Here is a 22,439-nt window from a genome sequence, read left to right as displayed (position 1 = left end):
CTTACCTATTTACCAATCATTCGGATGGTAAATAATTAAGAATCTCACCTCTTACATTTGTTTCGATACTTTTAGGGGTGCTAAAAGTTGTCTTCTTATTCTGTTCACTTTTTTAGGCAATTTCCTTCTGAAAAGTTGTAGAGGATGTTAAACCGAGTTCGTGGACATGTGACAAGCTGAAATAAGAATTTGTATGAATAAGTTATGGACTACGAAAATTTATTTCTATGTCGAGATTTGTTCGAGATTTTTAAAAGGTAAAATTGACTATCCGCATAGTCAAGTATACAAGAGATAAACCCAAAATTTTTTCTATATTTTCCCCTTTCTCCTTGTCTCTCTTCCTGCTTGGCCCACGACCTTCTCTCTCTCCTTCTCCTTCTCCTTCTGCCGTCACCAGAAACACGTCTACCGTCTGTCAAACTTCACCGCCACCACCAAAAGGTGGCCCAAGCTATGGCTACCAAATTCTGATTCATTCCTTCCCAGCAATCATCAATTCAAAAACTCCTTGGCCTCTAAGTCTCACTGTCCCCCTCTCTTCTTTTTTTTTTTTTTTTTTTTGTCTCTTTTGTCAACATTTCACCTTTAGTTATGCGTTTATTTTACTTTATTACTTTAATATATGTTAAAAAACGAAACCGATAATGTCACATTATACATATCATTGTAATTCCAACAAAAAAAAACATATATTTGCAACACAAAACCTATAATAAAACTAGAGTCTAAGAGATTGAAACTAAAACTCGAGCAAAATATAGACGGAGGATGCGCTCGAAAAACTAAAAGCTAGATTATTGTGACTGTGAGAAGTGAACGTTCCGTCGTGAAGTTGACGTAGGGAAAATGTGACTGAAACTAGGTTAACAAGTTTGATACTAGAAATGGAAAAACCCTACTATAGTAGAAAAAGTTTGATATTTCTCGTTACCAACAATCCCCCTAGCCCTGTTGCTCTCAACTTTATACTATCTAGGATCCTTTTTCAAGCCACAAATTGTTTTAAAGGCTGTTAGGTATTTTTTTTAAATTGTCTTCTTCTTTTTTTTCTTCTATTTAGGAGTTGTCTTTAAAGAAATTAAATTTCTGAAGCAAGCTTTTGAGGAAGTTCAATGGAAGAAGATTCCTAGAAGTTGTAATCTTGCAGCCCACTTTGTTGCTCGAGAGGCTCTGAATGTTTCAAGTGTAACTTTCTGGAAAGAAGTTGGCCCTCCATGGCTAAATGAGATCGTACTAGAAGAGTTGTCTGGTTAATGTCAGGGGTATGGTATTCATTTATTTTTTAGGCCATTTTACCCTTTTGGATGTATTGTCCACCAGTTTATGACTAAATGCTATTTCCAATAAAAAAAAATGGAAGCAACTTTAGTTCTTCATTTACTTGGTGATTTACCACTGAAGCAATACCAAAAAAGAAAAACTATTCAGTACCATTTGGTATAATGGCATAACTCCCACTTGTAAGTGAAAGCTCGTGAGTCCAATTCACGAAAGACTGGTTATTATATATGAGTTGTTGATTTGATAAAAAAAATAAAAAAATAAAAACTACTAAAATAGCATCTTAAGGAGTCTCATAATCAATTTTCTACTTAATAGCTAACCTCGAGTGTCTTGCTACAAGGAACTACTAAAACAACAATGAAAACTACTAAAATAACATATTAAAGAGTCAATTGTATTTAATAGCTAGCTTGAGTGTTTTCCTAATAGCCAATAGCCCAATACTAAGTACTAACACAACATCTTAAGGAGTCCATTTTGCTTATGTATGGTAAGAAAATGGCAAATTTCATTTTACCACTATGATCTTTAGACCCTAAAGCATTTGTGCCCATGCACTTTTAATTTCATCACGGGTGTCCCTATACTTACCAATTTCAATCAATCTTGTCTAACCCTTAGCTTGCTTGACAATTATTGTGTGATGTATTTTGGCCTACTTACCATTAGACCTACATTTTCAATTAATAAAATACTTGACAAAAAAAACTAATGATTGGATATGATTGTTTAAATAGCAAATTACCATTAGGTACAAGTTCAGCACATATATTACCATTAGCAGGCCTGTTTTTTTTCATATCCCTTGCAGTATTATAGTTGATCCGTGCGCAAGCCTTAAGCCCATGCAGCCTTTTCCTTCCACTTCTGAATTGGTTTCTGTTAACATATAAATTACCAAACTGACCTTTGCAGAGTTAGTGTGATTTAACATTACTGACCTTCAATATCATTCTGAATTCTTATCTTTTCTTCTTTTCGTTGATTGTATTGTTTCTCTCTAGAGTTCAATTTGTTAGATAATAAGTCATTATACATCTACATATACTGAATAGTTGAATGTGTCAATGAGCTTAGTTTTCTCTACCCATAAATCAATCTCTTCCTACCCATTATTACATGAAATAGAGAATTGATCAGTAACAAAGTGTTTCAAGCTTGAGCTGAGAAAACTGATATTAGAGATAAATAGAAAAATAGGATATAGAAGCTTAAAATTTGATCATGATCAGCAATGGTCAACCTAAATTCATATAACTTTAAACACTCATCTAATAGAACTGAACATATAATCCCCAAAATTTCTTCAGCTTTCCCTAATCTTCTTTTTTATTGTTGTTCTATAGGTATCTAAGGTTGTCCAAAATGCATGCGAATTGCATTTATATTGTATGAAATTTGGTCTCTGTGCTCTTATCTTCTTCCTTTCAGTTGTTGTATCCTCTTCTCTAATTGCAGCAGCCTTTATTGTCTTTCGTTTAAGTACTTGTTGATTCTTCCACAAGTGCTTTCCTCTTCCTCTTTGCCGTTGCGATTAATCTATATATATGATATGCTAAAATATGAGTATTGACCCTCAGTAGAACATCTTCATGAAAAAATACTGACCATCAGTAACTTACTCATTAAATACTGATCCTCAGTAGCTTACTCATTATCCATGTATCTAATCCTATCTATGTTGTGATAAAACATGAAGGATAAATTTTAAACAAAAAGAAATGAAGCATTCTTAAGCATAACAATCACAAACTAGTCACACATGTTGCACCAAACATAGAGGACTAAGAAGGAACACAAGCCCACTACTCAAAAATCAAATTTTTAGTATAGATGTTCAAATTTCAATCAAGATGAGCTATTTTTGTTAGAATACAAACAGAACAGAGTAATAGTCAAGCAAAGCTGCACCCATATTTCACCTAAAGCAGGCAAAGCTAAGAAGGCTTGAACACAAAGCAAAGGAAAGTATAAAAAACTATAGCTATTGACCCTCAGTAACTTATAAATTTCTTAGGATGTATATAAAATGGCATCAAATTTAAAGTTACTAACCCTCAATAGGCTACTTACCCTCCTAAATACACTATCATGAGGTACAAAGATAAGAAATATAAAGAAATTATATCATGCATCCCACATTATCAAACTAATGAAACATACATATGCTAGAAATCAGCAGCTTTAATGAAATTCTGAAGCTATTGAAACACATTCAAAGAATTGATAAGATGACTATATTAGGCTGAGCTATATAAATTCATAAACAGAGGCATGCCTTTGCATCAATGCAGATTTCAAATAGGAAACCCAACTTGCCTTACACAAAATTACTACTAAAATTGCATAAAACACAGTGAATTAATGCAGCATGCACTTAGTGACATTACATCATTCCACTCAAGCATATACCACTCACTAGCTATTTCAAACTAATTCTATAGAGAATTGCGCTTTGTGATTGGCGCTACTGATCCTCAATAGACTACTAACCCTCAATAGGTTACGCCTCATTAATAGGATTGGTAAGTTGGCTTGTCCCAGAAATAGATGTACTAAAATTTATAAAGATATTCTTGCACAACTCAACATACATATATAGCCTATAAGAATGCAAACAACCTAATCACAAACAAAAGAGCATAACAAAATATATCCAAAACCAGAAGTTGTCATATACATCAGAATGAAAATCAGTAGCAACAAGAATGAAATAGAAAAGCATAATAAAGCTTGATAATGTAAAACCATAGTTACATGCTCACAACATATGCACAACAATCTAAAAGGGATCAAGGCTTACCTTCAGCAATCACTGGCATGGATTCCATCTTTGCAGCTGCACAATAACGATCACTGAATATGGCCTTCTGTTACTTACCAACTTGCTTCTCAATGTACAGAACAATATGCAAAACGTCGGTAGTAATCAGGGACCAATTCATTTGTATATATATGAGACTTAAACCTCAAGAAGCTTCCCATTAAAGCATTCCTTGTCGGTTTAGGTTTCACGCTTAGATTCCTAATGTATCACAACTTGTAGCCTTTCTTGTAGACTAAGCAATGGATTACTATCCTTAATGAATTGATACACTACTTCATTAAGTCACTAGTATTGATTTACTGTTTGTATCCATGTTAAACTAGGATTGATATTAAGCTAATCATCAATTACTTTATGATGATATGTGTTATGTCCATATTTGTTCTTACAATCTCCCCCTTGGACTCACACATATCATGCTCGATGATTTGCACCAGAAAACATCAAAACCTACTTAACTTACTGAAGTGCGCGCCAGATAACAAACTCAAATCGAAAATCCATTCCAACATGGTCAGATCATAGTTACTTATGCAGAGCAAGAAACAGTATACATTTTAACAAAAATGTAGAGTTTCAAAACCACTAACACAAGCTTCTGCAATCCACATATGTTCAACCAGAAGTGATACAATATATGTTAATGTGTATCAACAAGTAAACATATATTAGGTCCTACTTTATGTTTCTAAAACCAGAAACTCAAGCAAATTCACTGAACACTGATGGCTTAAAAATATTGCTTGAACCTTAACATCATGCTTCACATGATTTAAGCCATCTGATAGCAAGTATAACTTTAAACACAAAATCGATAATTTTCAGAACATTTAATAAAAGCTGCAGCAATAACCAAAATCTGAAAATACCTCAAAATTTATTAATAATAAAATCTGTCATTACAAACAAGTTGTGATAAACAAAAACAAAAGATCACAACTAATACACAAGAACTCAAAAAAAAAAAAACTTAGAATTTTAAATTGCTCCAACTGGATTAACTCTTTACTGAACATAAGCATCTAGATTAGCTAAAACTCCAATGCTTGCCGTATGCTTCTGGAATGCTGCTACTGACAAGGCCTTGGTGAAGGGGTCTGCTAGCTGTGAGTTCGTTTCAATGCTCAAAACAACTATTTCACCATGTTTTACCCTTTCTCTAACACTGTAATACTTTAAATCAATGTGTTTAGAATTATTTGATCTTTTACTGTTCTTGCTAAAGAAAACTGCAGCCTCATTGTCACAATAAATCACAAGTGTGCCAGCCACAATGTGACTCAATACTTTGGTCTGCATGAGAAAATTCCTAACCAAAGTCCTTCACACACAGTTTCATATACTGCAATAAATTCAGCTTGCATAGTAGAAGTTGAAACAAGAGTTTGCTTCATGGTTTTCCAAGCAATAGCACCTCCTGCTAGCATGAACACATATCCACAAGTTGACTTCTTGGAGTCTAGATAGTTCCCTGCGAAATCCGAATCTGAGAATCCAACAAGTTTCAGATCCTCCACTTGCCTATAAACTAACATATGACTTTTAGTTTTCTGCAGGTATCTCAGCACTTTCTTCCCAGCTACCCAATGTTCATGGCCTGGATTAGATTGAAATCTTGATAAAATCCCTACTGCAAAAGACAAGTCTGGCCTAGTGCAGACTTGTGCATACATGAGACTTCCTACAAGTCTGGCATAAGGCTTTGACTCCATATTTTCTTTCTCAACATCATTCTTGGGACTTTGCTTCTTGGTTAGCTTATCTCCTTTAGACATAGGAACTTCTCCAGCTGCACACTTTTCCATACCAAACCTCTTCAAAACTTTGGTAATATAATTCTGTTGAGACAAACCAAGTAGTCTCTGTGCTCTATCTCTTTTAATCTCAATGCCTAGTACATATATAGGATGTTTCTCCTAAGTCTTTTATGTCAAAATTCTTTGACAGAAAACTCTTGGTGTCTTTAAGCAATTTAATATTACTGCTAGCCAAAAGTATATCATCGACATAGAGTACTAGGAAAATAAAATTGTTCCCAACTGTCTTCAAGTAAACACACTCATCAACAAGATTCTCTGTAAATCCAAAAGTAGAAATTACAGAATCAAATTTCTTGTACCACTGTCTAGAAGCTTGTTTAAGGCCATAAATTGATTTTCTTAACCTGCATACTAAGTTTTCACTTCCAGCTTGCACAAAACCTTCTGGCTGCTTCATATAAATCACTTCATCTAGTTCACCATTCAAAAAAGCTGTCTTAACATCCATTTGGTGCAGCTCCATATCAAAATGAGCAACTAAAGCCATGATTATTCTAAACGAGTCTTTTGTAGAAACTGGAGAAAAAGTCTCAGTAAAATCAATGCCCTCCTTCTGTGTAAAACCCTTGGCAACTAATCTTGCTTTATGTCTCTCTACATTGCCATTTGCATCTCTTTTGGTTTTGAAAACCCATTTACAACCTATAGGTTCTGGTCGGGGTCAGGTTCAACCCATTTACAACCCATTTCCCAAACTGCATTTTGACTCATGGAATTAATTTCTGCTTCCATTGCTAGCTGCCATTGATGAGATTCACTACTTTCAATGGCCTGGTTAAATGTAGTTGGATCATTGTCCTCTGCACAATCCATTTCAATTTCTGCTTCTTGCAGATAAACAATGTAGTCACTATCTTCCCCCCCATAAGTTGGTTTTCTTGCTCTCTGTGATCTTCTAGGCTGAGGGTTGACAGGGACTTGATCAGTTACTGGGTCAGTTACTTGACCAGCGACAGTTACTTGGTCAGTGACTTGACTAGTGACAGGTACTTGACCAGTTACATGGTCAGTTACATGACCAGGTACAGTTACATGATCAGTTACTTGACCAGTTACATGACCAGTTACTTGATCAGGGACAGTTACGTGGTCAGTGACATGGTCAGTTGCTTGACTAGTTATAGGTACGTGATCAGTTACTTGGTCAGGTACTCGACCAGTGACTTGATCAGTGACTTCTTGTTCTAAAGGCAATGCTACACTTATATTCTCATCCGACACAATTTCCTCAAAATCTGAGGATAAATCCTCAAGGTTTGTATTGTGAACTTTTTCACTTAGAAACTTTACTTGATGTGTTTCAAAAATTCTAGGTGCATGATAAGCAGAATATAATTTATAGCCTTTAGATTTATCTGGATAACCTATAAAATAGCAACTAACTGTCTTAGGATCAAGTTTATTCAAGCTTGGATTATAAATCCTAGCCTCTGCATGGCATCCCCAAACATGGCAGTGATGAAGACTAGGTTTTCTGCCACACCAAAGCTCAAAAGCAGTATTTTCTATGGCTTTGCTAGGTGTTCTGTTGCAAATATAATTTGTAGTTTTTAAAGCCTCACCCCACAGAAATTTAGGCAAACCTGTTGTACACATCATACATCTAACCATGTTCAAAACAGTCCTATTTTTTCTCTCTGCAACACCATTCTGTTGTGGGTTATAGGGTGTTGTATATTGAGCTTTAATTCCATTGTCTTGCAAAAACAAGGCAAATGGACCTTTTTGTTGGCCGGATTCAGTGTACTTGCCATAGAACTCACCTCCTCTATCTGATCTTACTGTTTTGATTTTCTTTTCTAGTTGATTTTCTACTTCAGACTTAAAGATTTGAAAGGCTTTCAATGCTTGTGCCTTTTCTGAAAGTAGATAAATATAACTGTATCTAGAAAAGTCATCAATGAATGTGATAAAATACACATTCCCACAGATAGTTTGATGCCTAAATGGTCCACATATATCAGTGTGTATGAGTTCTAATAAATTTTGGCTTCTATATGCAGTCTTCTTTCTAGTATTAGTTATTTTTCCCTTAAAGCATTCAACACAGTCTGTTAGATCAGAAAAATCAAGTTCATTTAGGATGTTGTTTTTCACCAAAATTTTCAGTCTCTCTTTTGAAACATGGCCGAGTCTTCTATGCCATAAAAATGCAGACTTTTCATTTAGTTTGGTTCTTTTAACACCTGTTAAAGTGCTAGTACTGTTGGTGTTATTTTCAACAAGTAAAATTTCTTGTTGAGCCATTGAACAATTTAACTGTAAATAATCATTCATAATAACACCAGAACCAATTTGAACAGAATTTTTAGAAATAAGAATTCCATTACTATCCATAACAAGTCTACAACCAGATTTTACTAAAAGAGAAACTGAAACCAAATTTCTTCTCATGGAAGGTACATAATAAACATTGTCCAGAACTAATAATTTTCCTAATCCTAAATCGAGCTTTAAGGTTCCAATAGCCTTGACTGCCACTCTCATGCCATTGCCTACACACAGGTTCACTTCATCACTTTTTGGGATTCTCCTCCTTATGAATCCCTGCAAAGAATTTGTAATATGAATAGGTGAGCCTGAATCTATCCACCAAGACTGTGGTTCAACATTTATAAGATTAATTTCTAAGGAAAAAACTGTATTAGAAAAAATCTTACCCTTTTTGGCTAACCAGTTCTTATAGCCAGTGCAGTCCTTTTTCATGTGTCCTACTCTTTTGCAAAAGTAGCACTTGAACCTGAATGGCCTGTTTTCCTTGGCCACTGCAGCTGTTGAACTCTTAGTTATGGCTTTGGTAGGCTTGAGCTTATTCTGGGGCTTTTTCCTTTTAGGCTTCTCAATGAGGTTAATGGTTGTAGCAGGTTCCTTTTCTTCCTTGATCCTAGATTCCTCATCCACACAGATGGATATAAGTTCATCTAGAGTCCAGTTTCCCTTTTGAGAGTTGTAACTGGTCCTAAGATGACTAAAACTGTTAGGCAAGGAATGTAGTGCATAATGCACTACCTGCTCATCCCTAACCCCCATCAAGAGCTCTCTGAGTCTGCCATTTATATTGATCATCTTCATAATATGCTCTCTAACTCCCCCTGAACCCATGTACTTCAAATCATGAAACTCCTTAGTCAGCCTAGCTGCTTCTGCCTTTTCACTTTCTTTAAACTTAGCACCTATGTGTTCCAGAAAATCTGATGCTAGCTCAGGTTCTTCAATACTTCCCCTGACAGTTTTAGACATAGAGGTTCGAATGAGGTTCTTAGCCATTCTATTGGATCTATGCCACTTCTTGTAAAGGTCAGTATCTTTCTTGGTGCTCTTTTCATTCAACTCTTCAGGCTTATCCTCAGTAAAGCAATAGTCTATGTTCTCATGCATTCCCATATAGTTTTCCACAGAGTCTAGCCAAGCTCTATAGTTTGTTCCAGTTAACATTAAGACACTGTTCAAGTTCATGTAAGAGTTACCTAAGGAGCAAAACAAAATTCATGTGAGTTCTCAATTTTGTAAAGAAAATTAATTTTAAGTTTTCTGTGTTTTATTTAGCTTTAAGCAACCAAAACAAAAACATACAGAAAACCTAAACAATCCATACTTGCATTCATATCAGTCCATAACAAAAAATAATGTTAAGCAACACTTTTGAGCAGAAGCATAACATCCTGGAGTTCTTTATCAATATGCCATGTTCAATGAAAACAAGTTATCCAAAGAAATTTATCCACATCTTTAGACAGAAGAAAAATTTCTAAGTATCCGTATTTATTTCATCAAACATGCATACTGCTGTTTTGTATTCTAAAACCATACTTGACCACTTCTTTGGAAGATAAACCTGAAGCATAGTTTTAAAACACAAAACACAATTTCAGTTTTGTTACTTGATCAGGTACTTGGTCAGTTACTTGACCAGTTACTTGGTCCTGACCAGTTACTTGGTCAGTTACCTGACCAGTTACTTGGTCAGTTACCTGATCAGTGTTTTCTGCCAACATCAATGAAGAATGCTTTGTGCACCATAATCATTTATGCCAACAGAAAACCACAAAACATATGAGCTCTTTTACTTTATATTCTATCCAGATTCATCATTGTAAGAAAATTAAGCTCTTGTATCTGTCAACCTTAACAATGTGTAAATAATTTCTGGGAGATTTTTGTTCTTCATACAATTTTACACAATCACAGATACAATACCATATCATCAATCAACTGAACATGCATATCAATTCACACATACACATTGAAGCACAGACAATTGTTTCGATTCCAAGAATCCACAGAACAATCAAGAAATTGTAAATTTCATCCGGTCACCATCTACTCTAACCTAACGCACGCCGGGAATGCTTCTAGGGTTCTTGAGCACAATCAAAACTTAATTATCATGCTATGAATCGAAAACAATTTTCACAGAAAAACCTGTTTTTGCTTTTTCCCCAATTTGCTGCTAAAAAATCATAGCGGAAGCGTGAATTTTATAATTACCTTGATCAGGTACCTGACCAGTTACTTGGTCAGTTACTTACTTGGTCAGGTACGTGATCAGTTACATGACCAGTGACTTGGTCAGTAACCTGATCAGTTACTTGACCTGTAAAGCAAAAACCCTTAAAAAATTTTATGTATGTTTTACAAAACCCTAAAACGATTTTTCATATTTGTGAGCCTATGCTCTGATACCAATTGTAAAACCATAGTTACATGCTCACAACATATGCACAACAATCTAAAAGGGATCAAGGCTTACCTTCAGCAATCACTGGCATGGATTCCATCTTTGCAGCTGCACAATAACGATCACTGAATATGGCCTTCTGTTACTTACCAACTTGCTTCTCAATGGACAGAACAATATGCAAAACGTCGGTAGTAATCAGGGACCAATTCATTTGTATATATATGAGACTTAAACCTCAAGAAGCTTCCCATTAAAGCATTCCTTGTCGGTTTAGGTTTCACGCTTAGATTCCTAATGTATCACAACTTGTAGCCTTTCTTGTAGACTAAGCAATGGATTACTATCCTTAATGAATTGATACACTACTTCATTAAGTCACTAGTATTGATTTACTGTTTGTATCCATGTTAAACTAGGATTGATATTAAGCTAATCATCAATTACTTTATGATGATATGTGTTATGTCCATATTTGATCTTACAGATAATTCATCAAGAAAGATGATATGCTTGTCAAAATGTAATTGTTACAGAGCATTGTCAAAATATCAAAAAAAAAAAAAAAAAAAACTCTCAATAGGATTAGTTCCATATATGCATCTCTAAGGCAAAAAAACACTCGGTGCTTCACTTTTCGCCAGATAAATAGATGATAAATGCAATCCAAGATTGTAATATGATAAAAAAATTACAAGGATTAGTATACGAGCTAAAATAATCAACCAAGATCTAAAACCGTAACTTTCTATGGATCGCATAAGCACAAGAGATAAAGAGATCTACAAAATTCAACAAAAAGAGCACAAAAATCAGGGACTATAGCTACTGACCCTCAGTAACTAGAATCTTAGGCTACTGACCTTTAAGGCATCAATCTAAGCTACTTATTCTCAATAGGAAACTGACCTTCAAGCCCTAGCCTCTCTGTGCCTAGCATGCAGCCCAGCCTCGCCGCCCCTAGCTTCGTTGCTCCGAGTTTCGCCGCCTTGCCTCACTGCTCCTAGCTTTGCTGCCTCGCTGCCTAGCTTCATCGTTGACCCTCACTGCTGAGCTTCGAGAGGCCTAGTTTCACCGTCTTTCTTCGCCGGAATGGAAGAGAGGTTTTGATTTTGGGAGAAATTGATTTGACGGGTTTGGTTTAGGGAGAAAACAGATTTGAAGGTTGTGGCAATTGTCGTAATTAATCAGAAGTTGATCTGCCCTTTTTTTTTGGGTAGATGGCCCGTTACTGTGTAATCACCGCATGGGTCACATATTTTAAATCTTGCTTGTGGTAATAAACTATAGCCCATTGTAGTTATTGGTAAAAAGCTCTTGATTAAATTGGAGAGCACATGGTACATGTGATGAAATTAAAAGTGCAGGGCCACAACTGATTTCATGTGTAAAAGTTAGGGAGGTAAATGAAATTAGCTCTAAGAAAAATGACACACACCATGTACACTACTTTAATAAAGGTCATCACGTGGTGTGAACTTTTATCACTCATTTGTAACGAACGATTACAAATGGGTTATATATGTGTGTTGTCATTAACTATGAGTTTTTTTTTTTTTTTAAGCTTCATTCATTCGACCAAGTCTTGGCTTCAGACTTTCGATGTTATATCAGCTAAGAATTTCAGCATAATCCACTAATGATGACTTACTTCTCCATAGCACATCAATGTTGTGTCTATAAACAGTTAGAAAAGGTAAAGTTAGAACAGTTATTTCACCTGTTGCTTTTGTATGATCTCCACAATCTTGTTCACACACTTAGTAAATTATTTACTCAATTGTGCTCAATTACTGTTAGATTTAAACCCAAGAGTGAAGAGTATAGAGAAAATAAATAAATTATAATACCTCCCAGTGAGATATTATTGTGGTTGAAACCGTTGAGTATACAGCTTTACATTACACTAGATATTTGGGACATTTTTTTTGGGGCCTTGACTCAATGGCCAAATGTTACCTACAAAATTCTCACTCACTCTACCAACAAATTAAAATTCCCACTCAACCGATTTAACTCATAAAAGAGTATATTTACTATTCTATCCTGTACCCAATTAATAAATTACTTAATGTCGTAAAACCTTTCTCTGTTTCTCTCTCTGAGTATCTCAATTCGGAATACTCTAGAGCCCAGCGAACTACAATGGTGGAGTTTGAGAGGCAGCAAAATCTATGGGTGAGTAGTGAGCAGCAAATGGACCAAGTTGAAATCGACTATAGAGATTATCGATCATGCTGGAGCTGTCGGTTTTAGATAGAGGAGACGCGGGATTCACTGCTGCTAAACAATTGGACAGTGAGAGGTGTAAATTGACATCAGATTGGAGATTAGGGGTTGCGAAGCAAGCTTTCTTGGCCTTTGGCTATGTTTCTATATGCAATTATTGTTAATCCACTTGATGTCGCCAAGGTGTTTATGTGCTTTTGTTTTGGTATTGGTAGGTTTTATTTTTGAGTAGATGAAGCCACTGAAGTTGCACAAGGAAGTTGGTTTTTCATCTTGAAAAAGTACTGGTTTGGTGATGTGCTAAGAAGAAGTTGGAGCAAATATGACAGTTTTTACAGGGTTGGTGATATGGAAGCAAATATGACAATTTTTACAAGGTTGGTGATATGGAAGGATTAGGATGAGTTTGATTCTTAACTAGTGAGGACATTAATTGGACCAACGAGTCTTGACCCTTGGGTGTGACCACATTCTCTCTCTCTCTCTCTCTCCCTCCCTGATTATACGCATTTATATGCCTGTAATTATATCTAAAACACTAGAATTACGCAAATCCCCATGTTAATTAATATGTAATTAATCTATTTTTATTTATTTTGTATAAAATAAGTGGATTTGCAGAAACGAGAGAAAACTGTGCGAAATTAGAACAAATTAAAGTTTCCGACAAAAGGACGAAATAGTCAATGCGAGTCAACCGTGGTCAACACTATCAAGGGAGCAGAATCCAATCACCTTCGATAATATGTCGTGGAAGTGCATTGAGAAGAAAGAAATATATATATATATATATATATGAGGAAAAAAAGAAAAGAAAAAAAAGGATTTTCTTTAGCATGGCTGATCCCATCTTCTTCTTCCCACGTGCAGCCATTTCTTTTCCTTTCTTTTATTATCTTTTTCATTTTCTTCCTTCCTCTCAGCCGCTGCCACGTGTCCCTATCTCTTTCTATTTTCCCTTACAATTAGGGCTGGGCGTCTGGACCCGAAAAGCAGAGAACCCGGCCCGAATCGATAAAAAAAACCCGATTCGGTTCGGTTTTGTATTGGAAAATACTGGTTCGGTGCAAAGCCCGACCCGAATTACAATTTATCGGGTCGGTCTCGGGCTTGATATTTTTTGGGACCGAAAGACCGATACGGACCGAATCATCCTTCTGCTCTGCTCTTTCTTCATTCCCCTTCTTCCTCTGCTCTCTCTTCTGCTATCCTAGGTTGGATCACCTGCAAAAACTCTTTAAGCTTAGGATCATCAATCTCATCCTCACTCCTCTTCTCTCCCATGCCGCCCCGGCTTTTCCTGATGGCCTCCTGAGCTTGAGATTGAAGTAGATCGAAGTAGATTGATGAAGAATGAACTGGAAGAAAGAGGAGAGTATTTTGCAGTTGATGAAAGACGAGGAAGAGGAAGGAACTAAAGAAAGAATCTGGGATTATGGGTTTTCGGTGAGGATGATCTATGGTGTTGATTTGATGAATATATGGTAAATAGAAACTGCATAATGGGAATTGCTGCAGCTAAGAAAAGAAAGGACCGGTTGGAAGTGGAGGAGAAGAAAAGAAAAGAAAAGAAAAGTTGTCAGTTGTCTCCCACCACCAAGAAAAGCTGCCTCCCAAGCATTAAACAAAAGACAAGTTGCTGCAGCTACCAAGGAGAAGAAGAAAAGAAAGGACGGGTGGAAGGGAGGAGAAGAAAACAAAAGAAAGAAAGAAAAGAAAGTTGTCTCCACTTTCTTGGTCTCCGCAACCAAGAAAAGCTTCCTAGGAGGAAATAAATATAAAGTTTGCAGGCACAATGTCAAGAGCGTCTTGTGCTCTAGTGGTTGGGAGTAAGACTCTCGTGTTAGAGGTCGGCGGTTCAAACCTCGCCTCTTACCGAATTTTGGGTATATTTTGCACATTATTGAACTTGCATATAAAGCTGGGAATTTGGGCCCGAAAAGCCCGAAGACCGAACCGGCCCGTTTGGGATCGGTTTCTATCGGGTTTCACTTTTGAAAAAGCCCGAACCGGCCCGAACCGATTGTTTCGGGCTCGGTCTCGGTTTCACCTTTCGGGCCCGACCAGACCCGAGCCTAGGCCTACTTACAATCATGAGCAGCCACAGAATTCCAATCATCCTTCCTTTTCTCAAGCCCAAATCCCATTCCATCCTCATCAACCAACAATGCCGCAGCTAGCTTGGGAGGGCTGCTGCCCTCTTCCCTCCTCTCCTTCCATTTTCACATTTTAGTTAGTTTTCTTTTGAGAATTTAAAGGATAACTCACCAAGACTTCAAGGATTCATCATGAGCTTCAACCTCTACTAGATTCAAGATTTGAGTATTTGTAGGAGTTGTAATTCAAGGCTAGTCATGCTAGCTTCCTAGCTATTTGTGACTATCCTTGTTTTCTCCTACACTTCTCTACTCTCTTTTATCTTCGAATTTTGTAATTTTGATGTCTATGATTATAGGTTGTGAGTAATTTTTTTGTTGGGGGTTAGGGTTGTGTGCCCTAACCCAAATTTGATGTAATGGATGCTTAATTTAATTTATATATGGAATTTGTTAATTATTGGATGCTTGTGTTTTGTGATAATTGATTAGACTGCATGCTTAGGAATTGTCAACTCTTGGGTATGTGTTTTAATAAGTCTAGATTAAAATTTAGGGGATGACATCCTTAGATTTAGAGCTAGAACCCCGATTTAATATTCGTGGGAAGTACAAGCATGGTTCACTACATGATTAGGTTGATCGCAATTATGGTGAGCTTAGTTGCTTAATTCCTCGAACTCTAAGCCTCTTGATGTGAATTGGTGACCCTTGATCCGGCTCTAATTCATGTCAAGTGAGTTCCTATGGCCTTTGAACCGGAGTAAGAATATCATGAAAGAGAATTTCAGCCCTTGAGCTTTGAAAAGCCTTGGGTACGGCTTCTACCATCTTTAATAAATTACATGTAAATCAAAGTAGCATCTAGAGCATTGAATTAGGGTTAGGATTCATCCCTAACTACCAATCCCATATCTATATCATTTCTTACTTTTCTTTGCTTTATTTAATTTAGTTGTTAATTAAAGTCTCCATTTAAATTCTTGCACTTTAGTTGTTAGAAATGTAAATTACATTTTCGGTGACATTTCCTACTTCATTGTAAATAGTCATCACTAGGTCTTAGTTTTGATTAGGCTTCGGTGCAAACCAAAGCCGAGCATTGCTAAGGCTTGGTGCCTTAGAGTAGCATTTTTATTTATTTTCTTTTTCTTTTGTTTGCTAAGTGTCTTTATTTCTGATTACCCAAGGATTGTGGGTTAGCCACTAATCCCCGTGGTACGATAACTTTGGGCATAATATTTCCCTATCTTGACAATGATACGTACGCTTGCGTAAATGTGTATCCAAGTCACTCCCTCCCCTTCCTCCCATCCCTCCAATTTGAGATCCTACGACTCTGCCAACTCCACCCTCGTCGTCTCCTTCATCGAGCCGCCGCTGAAGCCGGTCGGATGGACTTGCTGGGCCATCAACCCCGTCGGCACAAACGATGGAGACCGGTCGTCATCTTCACCAGGCTGGGTTCCACTACGTCAACTCACGCCTCGAGGCGTTGCACGAGCTCGAGAGCCTCCTTGCTGGTGCTCCAGTTGACTATCTTCGAGCTTATGTTTCCGACTGCGGCCACCACCGTGTGCTCGAGCAGCTCAAGAGAATTCTTAGGGTCCTCTCTTGGCTTAAGGCAGTTTCAGTCTAACCACATTGTCTATTGGGCCTGGGCTCTTACAGTTGCTTGTATTGTTGATCGGAGTCTCCAGCTCCAGTTACTCCAAGTCCAACGACTCAACTAAAGCGGTCAAATCGTCGCGACTAGTATCCTTCTGATGATAAATTTGTTCTTTATTAGTGTGGTGCTAAATTTATTCTTTGTTAGTGCAATAATTGGTTTTAAAGTTTCAAGCATTTGCTATTAGTGGCTAGCTTATTATATTGATCATCTTTGCCTTTTTCATGTTACAGGACTCTTGTGTGCTCTATGTGGTTTCCAAAAAGATGGGATAAGACCAAGAAGTGATTAACAATATAGGGCACCCCCATATTTGGGGCAATAAACGTTTTATTGGGAGGGAAAGGGGGGGGGGGGGGAAGAAAAAATTGTATTGCCCTTCAATAAAGGGTTTTGAATTACTATAATCTTCTCATCTTCTTCCTCAATCAAAGTTTTATTTGTCTAAGTTTAAGGAGATTATGTAAGACCCCTCACCCAGAATATTTGAAAATAGTTTACTATCATCTTGTTATTCAAACATATGAAAAGAAACCAAATCAATCAAATCTTACGAACACATAGACCTTATTGAAGCCAGAATTATTTTACCTATGTCGATCAGAGGCAACTAACGATCAGGGACATGAACAACACTAACAAGCTTCCTTTCACATAATTGTGCTCGATGCGATAATTGACTTAGGTTGTGCTATGTTGCTTGCTGGTGATCTAAAAGAAAGAGTTGCAACAACAACCAAAAGAGAAGAGAAAGAAAGAGAAAGAATTTCTCAAGAGGGTTCCAAAGAGACTGAGAGAGATGAGGATGCTGCTTTCTCCCCACCATTTGGTTATATATACAAAAAAGAGCTTATATAATCTTTACACACTAAATCAGTTGTGTCCCTACACTTTTTGTACCCTTATGCTCTCCAATTTCATCAATCATGTTCAATCATTAGTTTTTTTGTCAAGTATTTTGTAAATTGAATATGTAGGTCTAATGGGCTCCCATATATGATGATGATTCACAATGTGGCATGTAGAATTATATTCTATGTGACTACAATTTCAAAACACATCACACAATACTTAGCAAGAAAGCCAAGGGTTTGACCAGATTGATAGAAATTGGTAAGTACAAGGGCACCCGTGATGAAATTAAAAGTTCAGGGGCACAAATGATTTAAGGTCTAAAGTTCAGGAAGATAAAATGAAATTTGCCCTACAAAAAAAAATAACAAAAGATGGATTGTCCATATCAAGCAGTGCTGGGATGAACGACCCAAATTGCACCATCTTAAATTTTGATTAATTCTCTTTTCTCTCCTTTTTTTTTTTTTTAAAAAAAAAAAATCAAAACATATAACCTGAGTATTTGGAAGTTCTTCGAAATTCCTAGGAACTCACCGTAACATGAAATTTTATCAAGCCCTTACAAATTGATATTTGATTTTTAAATCATTAAAACAAATTCCTATAGGCATCTTGATAAGGTATAATAGGCAAAATGCACGCTCAGCTTGGTTAAAATTATCAATTGGGTAAAATTCTCAAATGGTACCCGAATTATCACCAAATGCACTTTTTAGTACCTATAAATTTTTAGAGAGTCTAGTGGTACCTACACTATTCCTCCGTTAGCCCCTATGGTACCTCCGTCCATTATTCCGTTAAAAATGCCTACGTGGCGGCCATGTGAGACTCATGTGAGTAAAATAACAAGGGTAAAATAGTATTTTCATTCATATATAGAATTATAGTATTATAATATATTGAAGGTCTATAATTAAAAAGTAATTTGACACATAAAAATAAAAATAATACCCGATCCGTTCTTCCCTATTCTCGGGTTACTTGGGGTAATTAATTTAAGTATTTTGTTTGTGTTTAGTTATTTTTTATAAAAATTAATATATATTCATTTGGTCAACTAATGAGATAATTTTTTCTCAAACAATTAATAGGATTAACCAATGGAAGTAGTAAGTAAATGGTAAATGTAGATATTCACTAATTAAATTCAATTCTAGCTCTTTTTTTTTTTTTTTTTAAACCAAGTTTAATTTAGTTTTATAAAAAATTTGTAAAAAAAATAGGGTTTTTACGATTTTATCCCTACTTTAACGGAATAATTGACGGAAGTACTAAAAGGGTTAACGGAGAGATACTACAGGTACTACTAGACTCTCTGAAAATTTGTAGGTACCAAAAAATGCATTTCGTAATAGTTTGGGTACCATTTGAGGATTTTACCCTTATAAATTTCCACCCCAACTTTCTAATTGCGAATATTTGCACCCTTAACTTAGCATAAATTGTCAATTTACACCTTCTCCGTTAATTTTCATTTTTCCATCCATTTTTTGTTAGTTGATGATGTGGCAAGTATGAGATCCTCCCATCTACTTATGTGGATGCCAAATATACGAGTTTTAGAGGCAATTGAGTATAACAACAGATGGTTTTGGTTGATGGTGGGTTAAGGAGTGAAGAAGAAGACAAAGAGAGATGGTTCACGCGTTGACGAACAGAAAGTTAGCTTTTTTTTTGTAGTTTATTTTCAGATTCTCTTTTAATTGCCACATAAATGCCTATTTGGCATCAAATTCTCTTTTAATTGCGACTGGGTGCCTATTTGGCATCCACATAAGCATATGAGAAGGGTCTCATACTTGCCACGTCATCAACTAACAGAAATATGGATGGAAAATTCAAAAGTTAATGGAGAGGCTATAAATTGGCAATTTATGCCAAGCTAAGGGTTGGAAATTGACAATTTTAACCAAGTTTAGGGTGCATTTTGGCAATTATGCCTCTTGATAATATGTACTTTTACAAAGTTCTCGGCTATTACAGATTAGTCTCCCTTTTCCTCAATAAACTTTTATTGTCGCCCAATAAAAGATTTTGAATTAATGTAATCTTCTCACATTCATTTGATTTATAACCATTTCCAATCATGCAGGAATCAAATTTTTCATGCCACTGTTTAGGAGCCTGCTTTAAACCATAAAGGGATTTAGATAACTTACATACCTTGTGCTCTTGACCAGGTTCTATAAAACCTTCTGGTTGGTCCATATAGATCTCTTCATCTAAATCACCATTTAGAAAAGCTGTTTTCACATCCATTTGATGAATAATCAAATAATAAATTGCAGCAATAGCAATCAATAATCTAATGGATGTAATCCTTGTAACCGGAGAAAAAGTATCAAAAAAGTCTAGATCAGCTTTTTGCTTAAAACCTTTAGCAACAAGTCTAGCTTTATATTTATCTATACTTCCATCCGGTTTGAGCAACAAGATAAAAGAAATAGGATTTTCCTTAATATTATGAGCATAATAGTCAGGGCAAAAATCCTTTTCAACTCTAGCTCTCTTACTTCTTCTAGGTTCATCGTCATAAGTTTCTTGTATATGTAAATTAGAAGAAGAAGAACTAGGTTGGATAAAAACATTTTCTCTAGATTCTTGACCCCCACTATTTTTCGATTTAAAATGAAATTTTTCTACATGAAAAATTGCATCACCAGATTCAATCACAACATGATTTTCAACATCAAGAAATCTATAGGCTGTACTATTTAAAGCATATCCAACGAAAACACAAGTAGTAGCTCTAGCACCAAATTTTGGTCTTTTAGGGTCAGTTAACCTCACAAAGGCTAAACAACCCCAAACTCTAAGATAACCCAAATTTGGTTTATGCCCCTTCCACACCTCAAAAGGTGTAGTTTTTGTATTTTTATGTGGCACTCTATTCAACACATAACAAGCAGTTAAAACTGCTTCACCCCAAAGATTAGAGGGAGCACCTAAATTAATCAACATGGCATTTGTTAACTCAATCAAAGTTCTATTTTTTCTTTCTGCCACACCATTAGATGCAGGTGAATAAGGTGGAGTAACTTCATGAATCACTCCTAAAGATTGAACAAAAGAATTGAATTCAGAAGAATCATATTCTCTCCCTCTATCACTTCGGAGTCTTTTAATTTTTCTACCGAATTGATTTTCAACCTCAAGGAGGAACTCTTTAAATTTGGCAAAAGCATCACTTTTATTTTTCAACAAATAGACATAAGCATATTTAGAACAATCATCAATAAAAGTGATAAAGTACCTGTTACCTCCACGAGTTAAAATTCCCTCAAATTCACACAAGTCTGTATGAATTAATTCCAATAGCTCGGTATTCCTTTCAACATGTTTGTGAGGCCTTCTAGTAATTTTTGCTTTACTGCAAGTCTCACATTTTTCAAAATCTTTTTGCACTGAAGGAATTAAACCCAAGCTACTCATGATTCCCACATATCTACTATTTATATGACACAAACGTGCATGCCAAAAATTCAAAGAAGAGAGCATATAAACTGAACTAGATGCTTTATTATTATTCTCAACATTCAATTTGAACATGCCATCACAAGCATAACCTTTGCCCACAAATACACCTTTTTTGGTGATCACATATTGGTAAGATTCCATAGTTTGTTTAAAACCAGCCTTATTAAGAAGATAACTAGACATCAAATTTTTTCTCATGGAGGGTGTATGCAACACATCTTTCAAAGTTAGCACCCTACCAGAAGTAAATTTGAGTTCCACCTCACCAGTTCCAAGCACATGAGTAGTATGTGAATCTCCAAGCATAACTGTTTTGGGCTCCTTAAAAGGAGTGTATTTCTTGAACCAATCTTTATCATAGCAGATATGCCTATTAGCACCACAATCTGCCCACCATCCTTCAACACTTTGAACCATATTTACATCAGTTATCATTGCCACATATGGTTCTTCAGTGACGTGAGCTTGAGGAACAGCCTCACGTTTTCGATAATTGCAATTTCGAGCAATACGCCCACTTTTGCCACAAACATAACAACAAGTATATTGTTGCTTATTTTCTGAAGGAGGATATTGGTTCTTATTCACATAGCTTGGTTTGCCTTTATTCTGTTGGTGAGGTTTACCAACTTTTTTCATATTTTTCTTCTTTGGCTGCATAAGAGAATTTTTTATGAAAATGACCATTGGGCATATTATTATTGGAAGATACTAAATTTACCTTGGAGGTGTCATTGTTTGTATCTTGCATAAGAACATCTTGACCTCTTGCTTCCTCCTCAACTCGGATGCGAGTCGTCAAGGTCTCCAAGGACATCTCATTTTGTTTGTGACGCATGGATTTTTGGAACTCTCTCCAAGTTAATCTACAAAACTTCCCAATATTTCTTTGAATAACAATGAGTAGTTCATTATAATCATAAACATTATATGACAAATAAGTCAAGAGATAAAAAATAATAGTTATACTCATCTTTCTCAAATTGAGATCTCCCATATTGTCGAACGGTTTCTCTTGTGCATGCTCCATCTTCATTTGGATCTCCTTAAAATTAATTGTTGGTGAAATTACAATAAAATTATAATTTCTATATGATAAACTCGTTGACAAAAGGCTGAGGCGCGAGTATCTCGCTCTCTTTAAGGAGATTCAAAGCCTCTGCGGAACAATGCCGGTGCACCAGAAATCTCTTGACTTGTCCCCTCTAGGATACAACAGCCCAACAACAAATTGTGTGGCTCCCACCAATCTGCACAAATTGAAGGAACCCAAAGCTCCACCAAAAGAACACATTTCTTTGGCCAAAAAACACACAAGACACTTTGGGGAATTTTTGGAAAGAGAGTTGATGGGTGAATAGTAGTGTATCGTAATAGTATTACATAAAAGCAATGATCTATTTGAGCATGCAACAAATGGTGTTATTTATAGGCTCTTAGGACACTCCCTACCATTAATAGGGTAGTAACCAAAAGCCATAGGTTACAAGAATTAAAACCC

Source organism: Rosa rugosa, chromosome 7 (genome assembly GCF_958449725.1).
Source record: "Rosa rugosa chromosome 7, drRosRugo1.1, whole genome shotgun sequence".
Classification (NCBI taxonomy): domain Eukaryota; kingdom Viridiplantae; phylum Streptophyta; class Magnoliopsida; order Rosales; family Rosaceae; genus Rosa; species Rosa rugosa.
The sequence above is the reverse complement of the archived record's forward strand: the minus strand, read 5'-3'. Positions refer to the sequence as shown.